At 37.1% G+C, this 12,241-nt stretch overlaps 1 pseudogene across 1 annotated transcript in view; it reads right to left on the bottom strand.

Annotated features, from left to right (window-relative positions):
- Nucleotides 1–12,241, bottom strand: part of LOC146982955 (nuclear GTPase SLIP-GC-like) — a 134,287-nt pseudogene that overhangs the window by 78,245 nt on the left and 43,801 nt on the right. The window contains exons 2-12 of the transcript XR_015036284.1: nucleotides 5,057–5,158; nucleotides 4,521–4,614; nucleotides 3,891–4,107; nucleotides 3,546–3,767; nucleotides 2,896–3,102; nucleotides 2,609–2,784; nucleotides 1,729–1,822; nucleotides 1,558–1,645; nucleotides 973–1,094; nucleotides 504–677; nucleotides 244–419 (exon numbers count right to left, since the gene is read on the bottom strand). The product of XR_015036284.1 is annotated as a nuclear GTPase SLIP-GC-like (transcript). The remainder of the gene's footprint in view (nucleotides 1–243; nucleotides 420–503; nucleotides 678–972; nucleotides 1,095–1,557; nucleotides 1,646–1,728; nucleotides 1,823–2,608; nucleotides 2,785–2,895; nucleotides 3,103–3,545; nucleotides 3,768–3,890; nucleotides 4,108–4,520; nucleotides 4,615–5,056; nucleotides 5,159–12,241) is intronic.

Below are 12,241 nucleotides of genomic sequence, written 5' to 3'. Positions count from 1 at the left end.
GTTTGAGTATGTTTAACTTGCTTTAGACTACCACTTGGCTTTCTGTGTCACCATACCCAACAAGTTACTGAAGATGCTTCCCATGAATCCTTCTGAAAAAGTCTTTCAGGTGAGATGTATGTGTAACATCTTCAAGAGCCCCAAACAAGTCCAGAGAGCACAATCTCTTAATTCTAGACAGTCTCTCTCTCTAGATTGTAAATGGACCAAAGAGTTTTGTGTCCTCAGTGAATAATTTCTTACGGGAAAGTCTTTCTGAACTCCTCATCAATGCTGTTGGTCAGGAACGAACTCAGCTTCTCATTGACGTTAATTTGTCTCTGTTTTTTTGTTTTGTAGGTGCCGTTGTTCTGAACAACATACTTTAATGTCTTGTGAAAACTGCTACCAGCACCTGATTTTTGACCTGCAGCCTTTCTCTGAAACAAAACAGAAAAAAAAGTTGTATTCTTTGTATGAAGTTCATTATCAAAATCATCATTAAAGTAGTACAAAATACATACAGGATATAAGATGGACTTCAACGTTGCATCACATGAACTTTTTGATTGTTCAACCCCCTCAGTGAGGCATCTTTCAAAAGCCTCATAAGCCTCTTCCATGGGTTTTCTGACTTTATCAAGTTCCCGCCTCATGTTTTCTTCAAGCTCTCGGCACACCTCTGTTTTTGTTCCAGACTGAAATCAAACACACGTTTATTCATGACATCCTGTTGTTCTTGAGTATGAACAGTGTTTAATTACTGTTAATACACAGCCTCTCTAAAGTAACCCATCCTCAGTAAATCAACAACCTTGATGAACAGATTTTCTGTAGGGGTGACATCACATAGAAACTTATTTAACTAATATAGTTGTCATAGCATTTGAGCATAGTTTATTTTCTTATTAATCTTAATACTTCCTGGAAATACTATAAATGACAATACAGATGACAAAACAAAATGAAATAGGTTTTATGACTAGAACGTACCACTTCCCTGAATCTGGCCCCTTGAATCAGAGAGAGAATCCCATACGCTCCAGACACATAGTTTGATGTCACTGAGTGATAGGCGTTCAGAGTTTGCAGAGATTCCTGAAGTTTGGGTATTTCTGTGAAATTTAACAGTAAGCGCAGCGTTAGTTCTGACAGGCCATGACGTCAAGCTCTAAATCAGCACAGCATAGCTGTCAACACCGAGCAGATCAGCTGATGGCTCAGCTGACTCCCCGTGGCATCATTGTATCTTGTTGGTTGCTCTGCTCTGTCTGGGTTTTCTTTGCTGCTGCGCTCTCTGCTTATGCCGTTCATGATGGCTCATGAAGGGCAGGAAGGTGTTCTTCCTGCCTCAGGCTTTCCACGCAAGCGTGTGGAAGAGCAGGGGGTCCCAGAACAGTACACAGTTGTGCAAGTAATTAAATATTATTTTTGACATAGTGGTCCTGACAGAATTGTGTTTTACATCTTTATGTCACATAATTTTTGACACATCCAGCCTGTTAGTCTTTCTGGTGTACAGTGATTAAACTAAAACCAAATGTGTGTTTCAGCGATATATCTTCCGTCTTCACCTACCTGTGTCATCTCGTTGTAGATATTTTCTTTTCCGAAACTCTTTGGAGCTCACTGTGAACACTTGGAAACACTCTTCACTGAAGTGTTTCTGAAAAATCACAATGGGTTTTGATTTTACAGTAACGTCAGGCCATCAGTCTGTAAGCTTTTTTCTGTGTCCATATAACTCACCTTAATCTTTTTGTCTTTTATGAATTCTGACATCACTGTTTGTTTGGCTTTCAGATTTCTCTTCAGTATGAGATCACGAACAGCAGCTGCTCGACTGAAAAAAGATTTGTAAAGTAAAGAGGTGGCACCTCATACAGTGTTCACTTCCACCTCAGTATTGTCCAAGATTTTGTCTACCTGGTTTCTCATCTCTCTCCGGTCCTCCCATCCTCTGAGCTACAGAGTCCTGAACTGCAATTGTGGACCACCCTCTGCTGTCTGCTGCTGCATTTCACTTGTGATAGATTTTGTCTGCACTTTTTGTGCTCCCTCTCTTGACTTGATATGGTACAACCACATATAATTTTAGCTTGAGTTCTTGCCCACAGCATTCATTACTGTTACTGTTACCATCCACACGAATACGCAGCTTCATTTTTTTTTTTTCCCACTCTGGGACCCGTTTTCAAAAAATACCGTTTTCACCCCCCCGAAAACGCCGTATCCATGTGGACACGAGGCCGATCCGATAAAGTATTTATCCGGATTCGAAAAAAACTGATTTGTATGGACGGGGCCTAAGAACAACTGCTCACAATGGCCTCCTGTGACTCCAACAACTGTCGTTATAACACAGTAGAGCACTAACAAAGTCGAAACCAACTTCCCACCAACGACTGTCGTTGGCACATGGAGCACAAAGGGTTCCAGTGACATCATCGGCCTTGTGAACGCCGTCACAAGAGGTTAAATACCTGGATCTCCACACCAGATAGTTGGACCAGTCCCATCCTGGTCAGATGCGAGCACGAACTGATGAAGCCTCTTAGATTAAACGTCTTCCTAGACAAATAACCAAGTCCAGTTTGCTTTTGATTTAAATTTCTTTGGGGATACTTACTGATCATCTGAATCTTCAATATGGTCAGACTTGGTGCAGATAAAGTGAATGCACTGACACTCGCCACCATTTCCCATGAGGCTACAGGCATCCTCCAGGATCTCCCACGCTTCTTTCTCTGATGCTGCTCGATTAATTTCAGTCACAATCCACACAGTGGAACAACTTCCTACAAGCTGCAGAAGCATAACAAGACAATTATGAGAAATTGATTCAATGCTCAATGCAACAGTTGCCCGATTGAGACAGTAAAACAGCATAAACAGCAGTCTATGGGAATAAATTACCTCTTTCCACATTTTGTCTCGGCTCTTGTTACGATCTCCATTTCCAGGAAGATCCACAAGTGTGACATGCTGGAGAAGATCATTACCAGGCACCTTGACAGTCACTCACTTCACCAGTGGCCAGTACCACCTCTTGACTACATTGCCTTGTCCCTCTTCCAAGTCGCTTCTTGTGTATTTGACAAATTTTGCAGATAGTTCTTTGGCCTGTGATAAATAATAAAGCAAGGCAAGACAATGCAAATTGATTTTTATGTTGATGCACATTCAAAGTTGCTGACAGGATCTGATACATGTCAACACCAACAGGTTTATATGAGTCTAACATTTAATTAAAAACACTATACTTGTTTTCATGAAACTTATTTTGAAGTTCCATACATGCCTGTCCATGAAAAAACATATTTGCAATAGTTAAGCCTATATGGTGAATACATGGGGCAAACACCTTTTCAAGATCTTATGACATATTTTTCAGATGATAAAAGGCCTAAAGCCCCTACAAAGAACTTTCATTTTGTGTTGATTTTGGCGACCCCTATGGACAAAAGGGGTAGTGTTTTGCTATATGCATTTCCCATGAGTTCTAGCTTGAACCCATTTTATTGTTAAATACTCAATGTGCATGTGACTTGCTTAGTCTTACTTACTGATTCACATGTCAAAATCTTCTTCTTGTGTAGGAGAAACTCTGGGATTTCTCTGAAATGTCTGTCCTCCATGAGGGTTTTAGTTGACATGTTTCTCCATTCTTCTCCATACAGAGCTGTCAGCTTTTCACAATACTCATCATCATCATCATCATCTATCTTTTCCTGTTCTGCATCATCCCTAAGAATATGCTCCAACGGCCACAATTCATCTTCCCACTCCTGAAAAACAGAAATAATTATGTTGAATTTCATCAAATGTGAAATAATGTAACCAACAATTATTCTTTTGCAGCTAAACTGTACATTAACTAATTTCAAGTGAAGACAGGTGGTGTACTGTACCTCTTTTGTGATGAACTCAATTTCTGCCTCATACTTTGTGTTGACCTTGTTCGCCTCCACTTTAATCATGACTGAGGTACATGCACTGACACTTCCAGAGGGCAGAAGGTTCTTCACTCCAATGACGGCATTTATCAGAGAGCTTTTTCCAGCTCCGGTTTTACCAAACACACCGACCAGCTCCCTCTTGTCTGTCTCCAGATCACGGATTTTAGACCTGATGTACGAGAGTGGTTTTAGGTCAATTATGCTTCTAATGACTAATAAATTAACATGTAAAGGGTTAGTCATGGAAATTACCATTATCACCACTTATGTCATTCAGTTTTTTATTTCATTTTTTTAATCCTACATCCTACAACATTTCTTTTTTGCATCAGTGTTCATTCCATCCAGAGTGGTACAGTAATTGTGGGGGTCAGAGGAATTCCCAGTGGTCTGTTTGGTTTGTTAATTAAGAGAGACAATACAAATAATATGAGACAAGACTCTAGTAATTCTGTGAGCTTGTGAGTGAAGGTCAGGATAGTTTGATATGAAAATGACTGATAATATCCCCATGGCTTGAATTTCCAGTGGGTTGTGATGTGCTAGAAAATAGAAAACTTCACTTAATAGCTCAACACTTACTTGAGGAAAGCATTGAGCTTTGTGTTTTCTTCCTTTTGTAGTCTCATATAAACATAGTTTATTATGTTTTTCACATCAGAGAGTATGACTTGTTCTGTCAGAGAAAAAGTGAAAAATTATTAAACAAGGAGCATGAACAGTTTTTCTATTAATGCTAATATTAATAGCTGCTGCGTGGCAAAAGCTAATGGGGATCTAAATAAACAAAACAAAACAAATGCACAATGAGGTTAACTTGATACACAAAATTGGAGGAAAATAGTGAATCCTCAATGTTCATATTCATAAGTGTCCACATTAACATCCATGAACAACATTCAGAACATGTTATGTTGGTATAGATGCCTGCTTTCTGAAAATCTGTAAATTGGGACATCTACTGTTGACTGGTTTACATGTTCTGATGAGACACTGACCAGCCAGGGACAAAGTATTTTCTGTGGCCAAGGTATGAGACTAATATGTGATATAGTATATGTAATGAACAACAACATTTCTTTATATATTGGGTCATAGATAGACTGTAACATAGTTACCTCCATATGATCCCAGTCTTCTGTCACATCTTCGTTTACTGGCTGGTGACTGAAAGCTGCTCGACTCCCCCTGAAGATCCAACGTTCTCTTTCCTGTCTCACCTGTATTACTGGTGGAGGGCAATACCTGAGGATGAACACACATATTTCACTCCTGAAACATTGTTTAAAACATGACATTGTGTGAATATAATTTCACACAGGCACTGCCCCCTAACGAAGCTCTGATTACACACTAAAAGTTCAGTGATATTTTTTAATTGATTTGTGTCCCTAGCTGGGATGAGTCTGACAAACCCCTCGGAAGCAGAGTCCAGAAAAGGCCTAACAAGTGTCAGCATTTTCCTCAGTCAACAACACTTGATCTAGTGAGACAATTGTTCAGTCATGACTTCCTAACTCAGGATACTACACTGCAATAAATTAATAATATGCATGAGAAGAAAAGTTCCCTTACCATACATATAACTGTAAAACTCTGTGTTGTTCTTACCTGAGAAGAGTCAGTTGCTTCAACACGCTTCTGTTGGCACAGAAGATAAACTGTAACTTGTAAATATTCAGAAGCCATTGAAAATAAAATACAATCCTTCTGTTGAGCTACAATAAATGTCTGCACTCAACTTACATGAGGAGAAGAAACAACTGTTTCATGATATGTGGTCTGTTGCTCTGCCTGGTGACAAAGAGAAAATAATTGCTAATCAATGACAGTAAATAGATGTATTTTTAAAATTCTAGTAAATGCCACAAGTTTATTTGTGGCTGTCATCAGGACTGTAAACAGCTGTAACCTTAACAGTATGAAGTTAAATTTAGTAGAAAATACCTTTACAGTGCAGAACATTACCTTTAATAACTTGAGCCTCTTCCTAAATTTTGACCTTGGTCCCACTTGTGTGATCAGGTTATCAATATCCTGATCCTCAAGACAGTATAGACTTTCTGCATCAATGCCTTGATCTGTAATTGACAAAAAATATTCAGATGAATAACAGTCATGCAAAAACAAGTCATTAACAACTTACTGCATTGTCTGTTACATACAGTAGGGAGTGAAACAGATGCAGGAACAGTTGTTTGTTTTAACTTTAAGAACATGTCAGGCTCACTGAGAGAACAGTATTTGTAAAACCTTACCTGGGCTTGAACCTGGCCATTTGTGGCCACCCTGTTTTCTTTTTGTTGATCATTTCCATCTGCGTTAAAGCAAATGGAACGAAACTCCCCAAGGGTCTGGACATTTGTCTGAATTAAAATTTTCGATCATCAGAACTTCAAATATATCAATAATATTCTGTTAAGATACAATCCTCCCGTTTAGCTCTATCGTGGCCATTTGTGGCCAATTGAAACCCATTAAAACCACATGTTTTCATCCCTTGTTATTTCCAGTATAGAATTATCCAAATTAGGTAAAATGGGTATCGTTCCAAACTAGAGACTTGAAATTTATGGTTTTTAATGTTTTTTGTAAAATTTTTCCAGTAACCCTTTTTTGGCCAGGGGAACAAATTAATGTAATATTTTTATTTCACCACTAGGGGTCGCTAGTGACATATGTCCTACAAAGGAGCAAATGAATGACACAAATTTGACATGTATGTGATCCTGAGGATGTCTAATGATGATATTTGTTGTTGCCTAAAAAAAAAAATGTGTGTGTGTGTTTGTATGTGTGTGTGTTTTTTTAGATATCAAATCACACATAAGAATTGTTGCAGTTCAGTTGCAGTGAATTCCGTCTCCCAGTAATTCCTTGTTTTTTCCAGTATAGAATCATGCAAACTAGGTAAAATGGGTGTCATTCTAAACTAGAGACTTGAAATTTATGGGTTTTAATGTTTTTTGTCAGATTTTGCCTATGGCCCATTTTGGGGAACGCTCACAATTTCATGTAATATTCTAGTTTGCCACTAGGGGTCAAAAAATGCATATGTGCTACAAAAGAGCCAATAAATTACACAATTGTGACAAATGAGTGATTTTGAAGATCTCTGATGATGATAGTCATTGCAACCTTTAAAAAAAAATGTGTGTACGTGCATGTGTTTTTGTGTGTGTGTGTATGTGTGTGTGTTTTTTGAGCACAAATTAGTGGTTTTGCAGTGAATTGAGTCTCCCCAATAATCCCTTGTTATTCCCAGTATAAAATTATACAAAGTAGGCAAAATGGGTTTCATTCTAAACTAGAGACTTGAAATTTATGGGTTTTAATGTTTTTTGTCAGATTTTGCCTATGGCCCATTTTGGGGAACGCTCACAATTTCATGTAATATTCTAGTTTGCCACTAGGGGTCAAAAAATGCATATGTGCTACAAAAGAGCCAATAAATTACACAATTGTGACAAATGAGTGATTTTGAAGATGTCTGATGATGATAGTCATTGCAACCTTTAAAAAAAAATGTGTGTACGTGCATGTGTTTTTGTGTGTTTTTGTGTGTGTGTTTTTTGAGCACAAATTAGTGGTGTTGCAGTGAATTGAGTCTCCCCAATAATCCCTTGTTATTCCCAGTATAAAATTATACAAAGTAGGCAAAATGGGTTTCATTCTAAACTAGAGACTTGAAATTTATGGTTTTTAATGTTTTTTGTCAGATTATGCCAGTGGCCAATTTCCGGCCATGGGAGCAATTTCATGTAATATTCTAGTCTCCCCATAGGGATCATAGGTGGCATACACACTACAAAGGAGCAAATGAATGACACAATTTTGACATATGAGTGATCTTGAGGATGCCTGAGGATGATATGGGATATTGTATTTAAAAAAAATGTGTGCGTGTGTGCGTGTGTGTGTGTGTTTCTGTAGAGCATTTTTTCAATGTAATTTATAGGGGCTAAGTGTGATTTTTGATGTAATTTGCTTACCTACAAAAAACTAAAAATACAGAATAATAAATGTTACTGTGATTCTGATATATATCCAAGACTCTACTACCACAAATACAAGAAAGCCCATTGGCATTTAGAATACAGACTACAGTGTGTTATTTGTATACCAAAAAATGCATTGTGTGAGCAAATTGGCATTTGAAGGGTTAAAAAATTAAAAAAATAATGGTAATTTAATATGTATGGCAAGAACAGATATTAATTAAAAACTTTATGCAGTTAAAGTCGAAAAAAATTAAAATTATAAAAAATTACAGCCTTTTCCGTAGGTGGCCATTTTTGGCCACGAACAGGCTAAACGGGAGTTTTTATGTAATTTGCTTACTGACAAAAAACTAAAAATGCAGAATTTTCACTGTTATTGTGATTCTGTTATATATCCAAGACTCTACTACCACAAATACAAGAAAGCCCATTGGCACTAAGAATACAGACTACAGTGTGTTAATTTGTTTTACCAAAAGTGCATCATGTAAGCAAACTGGCAATTAAGGGGTTAAAACATTAAAATGTAATGATTATTTTATATGAATGGCAAGAACGGAAGTTAATTAAAAACATTATGCAGTGAAAGTTTGAAAAAAAATTAAAATTCCCAAAAATTACAGCCTTTTCCGTAGGTGGCCATTTTTGGCCACGAACAGGCTAAACGGGAGTTTTTATGTAATTTGCCTCCCTGCCCAAAAATAAAATTGTGTCATCAACAATGTTGTGGTGAATCATTTACATACCCCAGACTGTACGACTCCAAATATAAGAAAACCCAGTGGCACTGAGAATATATTTATTTTTGATTTTCCGTTTGTTTACAAACAAGGGCATCGTGCAAACAAACTGGCAAATGAGGGGTTAAAAAAATAAAAAGTAATGATTATTTTATATGAATGGCAAGAACGGAAGTTAATTAAAAACATTATGCAGTGAAAGTTTGAAAAAAAATTAAAATTCCCAAAAATTACAGCCTTTTCCGTAGGTGGCCATTTTTGGCCACGAACAAGCTAAACGGGAGTTTTAACGAACAAGGCCAGAGGGTTAAATGTCTCTATCAACTCACTGAGACCCCATTCAGTTAATTTGCAATGAACAAACTCGTCCATGTTGAAGAACAGAAACTAAAATTTAAAGAACATATAGGAACAATATGAAATCAATTATTAAAGATGGACATTTGTGAGATATAATGAATTATATTTAAGTGAATTTTAACATGCAAAATCAAAATCCAGTGGGATGTTCATCTATCAACTGTTGATTAAGCTGTATTAGTTCAGTTCAAGTAAGTTCAGGAACCTCCACTCCCTTTTACTACATGTCACAACAAGTCAGCTCGTTACACTGTAAAATGTAGTAATACAATAATCTGTTGTCTGGACCAGCTGCATATGGACAAACAATTTATGTGAAGATAAAACACTTTTCAATGTCCAGATCCATAGAGTTGGGAGGAAATCAGAATAACCACATGAAGTGTATTTCCTCCTATGTCAGTGTCTATTTATAACAAATGTTGTAGATTTGGCTTCTTAAAAACATGGACTGCAGAATTAAGAAAGAAAACAGTAAAATCAAAGTTAGAAACAGAGGTGTCATTTTGAGCGTACATTCAGATAGAGTTAAGATACCGGTTAGTTTCAGGGATATATCTACTGAGAAAATATTCAGAAAATACAAATATAAACAGAGAGAAACATCACAATAGATCTCTACACAGTGTTCAATTGCCTGATTTAGTTTATTACGTGATAAATGTAATGCATTGAAGTTAGTGTACTCACATTTTGTCTGCTCCTCTTTACCACACAAACATGTCTCCACTGGTACCTGATCTTCACTGCACCCTTTTTCTTATTCAGTCTCCACCTCCCACCTGCCTTTTCTCCTTCCCGCCCACAGAGCAAGTGCTGCAATTGAACAAAGTAATAGATACATTAGTTGTTCATTTTTACACTGTTACTAAGAGAAAAAGTACAGTGATGATGAACCAAAACTTTGACAAACAAGATTTAAATCATAAATAAAGATATAAATCATATAAGGAATAAAATGTTATTGTTCAGTGTACAGATAAGTGGCAATTAAACACAACAGAAATGGAGTCAGGCGAGGTGAGGAGCAAAGGGCAGGGGTGGCAACAAACCATAAAATGAACACGTCAACGAAACCCCACTGACTCACTCCAACAGCTGAAAGGGGAACATAACACAACGGTCCATTTGATTTACAATTAAAAATGTTTTAATTTAAAACATTTACATGTGGTGATAAAAAGGGAAGTATGGCAATAACAAAAATTATCTTTATTACTCAGATCTCAGAATCACAGAACTAGTGTCAGTGCAGATAAATTAATATTACTTACTTCACATCAAAAAACCTGAGTCAACATCCAGAGCCAACTATTACATGTCACACAAGTTTACGTAGTATCAGAGAGGCACATCCACATGATCACATTTACTCCTGATATCCTAAGAAGAAAGCTTTAACTTGATCCTCTCATCTCTCATAAAAATTGTCTTTGATTTTGGGACTCGGGGGACATTGTTTAACAAGGTTGCACCAATATTATATTATATTAAACTATCTAACGCTTAATGAGAAAATGTACTTCTACATTGTTGCATCATTATTAAGAATTAGTTGCAGGGTATTCTTTCTGTCAAGCAACTGTACATTTTCAACTGAGGGAAGTGTAAATGCACTTGTAGTAAAGGCATATTTTTACTTTTTTTTCAGGCATTTGTACTTTTAAGCCCCCCTAAGCACAGTGTGTATTATGATGTGATCATATATATATATATACTGTATATACATAGCCTATATATACAAGTCAATCTGTGAACATTTAAATATTCATGCAGTTTCTTTAAAATACTGCTACTTCATGAATGTAAAATGTTTAGTCAAATACAGTGCGTTCAATGATTGGAGATGTGGACATTGTGGTAACTTCTGCCAATACAGTATACAGTACAGAGCTGGCATTTAACATTGCTGTCGGCCTGATACATACAACCAAAATGTACATAGCAAAGGGCCACAGGTTGAAATTGTCAGGATCTGGCCCATCTCCTGTCTTTTTCCCTGTTGTTTCCCCGACTGTGTTTTGTGTGGCCTGTCTTCCTGTCTTTCTCCAGGGCTGGGTGGGGCTTCTGGATTTTCCTGCAGTCTCTCTCCCTCACACCAGTCTGCAGTTGTATTTAGCTTGGTTTCACTCTCCATTCTCTGCCTCTTGTCGTGGTAACAGACAGGCCAATTCTTGTTGTTACTTGTTGACCCAGTTGTGCTTGCTTTATTGACTTGCTCTGTTTTTCTTGTCTTTTAGCCCTGCCACCTGCCTGGCCACAGTTTTGCCCTGCCCAGCCCTCCTGTTTGTCTGTCTCATTGAGCTCTGTTGTAGTCCCTAGACCCTGCACTGTAGCTGTGTGGCTGCAGGTTTTTGTTCAAACCAAACAAGAGCATACAGTTCAACCGCATCAACTGTCTGAAGACTGAGATCAGTTGATTAGTCAAGACTGGTGTGCTGCTGCTGGGTTGGAACAAAAACCTGCAGCCACATGGCCCTTTGTGACATAGTTTGGGCACTCCTGCCCTAGACTCAGCTCTACCCTCTAGGGGAGAGAACTGTCAGGAGGAACATAATTGCAAGATTACATTGTGGTATTTTGGACACAATAATTTTATTAAGCTTTAGACTACAGTATAAAATACATCAAATACATTTTTATATATGCATAATTATCTTCAAGAATTAAAAACAAATGAAAATACTACAGTAAATAAATGCATGAGTAAAAACTAAAAATCATAATTTGTTTCCCTCATCTATTTATATTTTCCACACTAACAGAGAAATCATTTTTGACAAGGCTGCCATTTCAAGGTAAAACAGTGATTTGAAAAGCCTAAAGTTTATGAAAAATCCAATCTCCAACTACACCCTGAATTCAAGCATTTAAACATTCCTTAACCCTAAATCTTTAAAATCAGCACCACAAATATAGAAACTCTTAAAATGAAATCATTGAAATAAAAACTTGAAAATGTAATAGCTACATTAAGTATGTTCCATCAAAAACACAAAGCCTTCACATTGTTACAGTGGCCTAGTGGCAAAGATCAACCACATCAACCACAAGATAGCCACCTGCCTCTGATCTATAATCAATTAAAGGTTGAATATGTAGAATCTTTAAAGCTATATTTAAAAAAAAAAAAAAAAAAAAAACATCCACGGGGCGTTTTGAGGGGTACAGAATAAAACATTTTTTTAGTCTGAATTAATAT

The sequence above is a fragment of the Trachurus japonicus genome, chromosome 8 (assembly GCF_045865225.1).
Source record: "Trachurus japonicus isolate A0001 chromosome 8, Traja_1.0".
Lineage (NCBI taxonomy): Eukaryota > Metazoa > Chordata > Actinopteri > Carangiformes > Carangidae > Trachurus > Trachurus japonicus.
Note: the sequence above shows the minus strand (reverse complement) of the source record. Positions and strands in the feature narration are given on the sequence as shown.